Source organism: Cetorhinus maximus, unplaced genomic scaffold (assembly GCF_964194155.1).
Source record: "Cetorhinus maximus unplaced genomic scaffold, sCetMax3.hap1.1 HAP1_SCAFFOLD_1018, whole genome shotgun sequence".
Taxonomy (NCBI): Eukaryota; Metazoa; Chordata; class Chondrichthyes; order Lamniformes; family Cetorhinidae; genus Cetorhinus; species Cetorhinus maximus.
The window spans coordinates 64,384-66,938 of NW_027596960.1; the positions used below are offsets into that span (position 1 = coordinate 64,384).

A 2,555-nucleotide genomic window follows, 5' to 3' on the forward strand; every position below is an offset into this window, starting at 1 on the left:
ATCGCCTCAAGTCATCGACTGAGAGCCAGGCGGAAATATATTTCTGTTCCCTGACATTGCAATTCCCGCGAATGATAGCATCAAATGTAAATTTCAACAGGCACTCGGTAATTTCTCGTTGAAGCCCCCGCCGTGAGTTTGCCCGATTGTGAGCAACTTCCTTCCAATTCGCCATGAAATCCACACGCTTCAATTCCTACATCCTAGAGATACTGCAACATTTCCACACTATTTTTACTTCAGTGTTTGAAGTGCTTATATATTTTATATAATTTAGCATCGTTCCGAAGGCAATTGTGAATGAGCAACTTGCACTGGTCATGCGCGACATGCCCACACCCCATGAAATAAATAGAAAAGAGTTTGCATAGATACCGGCCTATTGACGGGAGATTTTGCAGTTTAAGGTTTGCTTTGAGCAGATTATTTTCATCATTGACAAGAAGGAGAAGGTATCTGTAGCTGAACAGCTTTGTGAAGATCGGATCATTCAGCAGCTCTGGGAGAAACATACACTCACAGCTCGCTGTTAACCTGAACTTTCAACTGGGCAAATCCGTGATTTCTAGCCTGTGCGCGATCAATCAGCGAGGAAGATTGCGGAATCCTCCACTCACTGCCCGTTGAGTTTGAAAACCAGATACTAGGGCGAGTTCACCAGGTGGCCGGTTAGCTCAGATGGTTAGAGCGTGGTGCTAATAACGCCAAGGTCGCGGGCTCGATCCCCGTACGGGCCAACGTATTTTATTCGAGTTAGAAGTAATTAAAGCCCGGACCCGGTTCAGTTGTTATTCCTCCGCTGTCACATGGAAAGAGCGTTTCGAAAAGTTCTGCTGCAGCGTTGCAGGCTGTGTTTTTTTTCCATCCATGCTTCTTCCTTCTGGAACATTTCTGCCTCTAGTTCTGACAAATCCGTCCTTCTTTTAACAATTCTGTGCTACAAATTTGTTGGCGACGAGACAACAAAGCTTTGCTACTGCACAACGGAACACTTGCAAACGACGCTCTGCTCAGCATCTCTGGGGCAAATATATCCTTACAGCTCCCTGGTAACCTGAAACTTTGACTGGGCAAATACGAGAGTTCCAGCCTGTGCGGGATCAGTCAGGTAAGGAAGAATGCTGAATTCTCCACTCACTGCTAGACTGAATTTGAAAAGCATTTGATCAAACTAGGAAACGTGCTGCTTGGCGACCAGTTAGCTCCGAGATAAAGGCAAAATGCTGCGGATGCTGGAAATCTGAAACAGAAACAAAAAATGCTGGAAAAACCTCTTCAGAGTCATACGGACTCGATATGTTAACTCTGTCATTCCCTCCACAGATGTTGTCAGACCTGCTGAGTTTTTCCAGCACTTTCTGTTTTTGATCAGTTAGCTCCAATGGTTAGAGGATGATGCTAATAGCATTAAAGCTCACGGGTTCGATCCCCATTGAACAATGGGACATGGGAGATGTGTGGTAATTCTGTCCCTATTCCAGTTCAGTTGCAGTCCTTCTACTGTTTCGAGGTTCAGTTGTAATTCCTATACTGTCACATCGGAATGGGATTTCGAATCGGACCGTGTTCTCCTGCGGCATCGCAGGTTGAGCCTTTTTCTCTTCCACACTTCTTGCATTTAGAAAATTTCTGCCTCTTGTCCTGACAAATCTGTCCTTTTTCACACTTCTGTGCAATAAACCGGTCAGCATCATGGCAACAAATATTTTCTCCTGTACAGAGAAACACTTGCAGACGAGCAGTGACATCGCTGTTAACTGTGCCCATGCCTGCCGTTCACTGCAATGCTGCAGGCAAATTACCTCGAGACAATTTGCAAGTGTCAGTGCAACCAATCATACTAGCCTACCATAAAGTGATTGCATTGAAGCTATCAACAGCTCTCTACACGACAACAATAACTCGCTTCACAACAATTTCACGCAAATACTGCATCTGTCAGCAAAGTCTATCCATTATCAAATTTCTCAACAGTCAGTCAGCTGCTGGCGAGGCCAAAAAAACATTTGCTGCTTCGAGATATATTTTAAAAAAGCAGCACAATATACTCCTAATGTGTTGTTAATTATTCTCAAACATGCCCGGAACGAAGTAAAATGCTGAACCGCGCAAAGTCTACTTCATTGCTGAGCGACTTGTAAGCGACGGATAAACTAGGTCCCTGAGAAGCCAATGTTTTCCCGTCTAACTTGTCGTAATTCCAATCTCTCTCAGACATTCTAGTGACGAAGACACCCAGCAGAGGGCAAACCCAACCCAAAATTACTGTGAGCTCTCCCCACGGTTTAGTAGCTTTGCTGTATGACAGTTACTGGGATAGATTTGTAAATCACGGAGGGCCGTCGGCCTGTTATTTGTTCTCCCATTTACTGGTTCCGCAACTTGCTCCAATCGCCTAAAGCCCTGATTGAGAGCCAGGTGGAAATATCTTTTAGTTTCCTGCACTTGCAAATTCCCCGGCTTTTACTACCAAATTTCAAATCCAACAGGCACTCGGTCACTTCCCGCTAAGGAACCGGTCATAATTCGTAAAAACTGTGATCGTTTTACTTCTC

At 44.7% G+C, this 2,555-nt stretch overlaps 1 non-coding gene across 1 annotated transcript; it reads left to right on the forward strand.

Moving 5' to 3' along the window:
- Positions 1-663: 663 nt before the first annotated feature.
- Positions 664-737, forward strand: trnai-aau (transfer RNA isoleucine (anticodon AAU)). The gene has a single exon. It is a non-coding gene; the product is annotated as a tRNA-Ile (tRNA).
- The last annotated feature ends 1,818 nt before the right edge of the window (positions 738-2,555 follow it).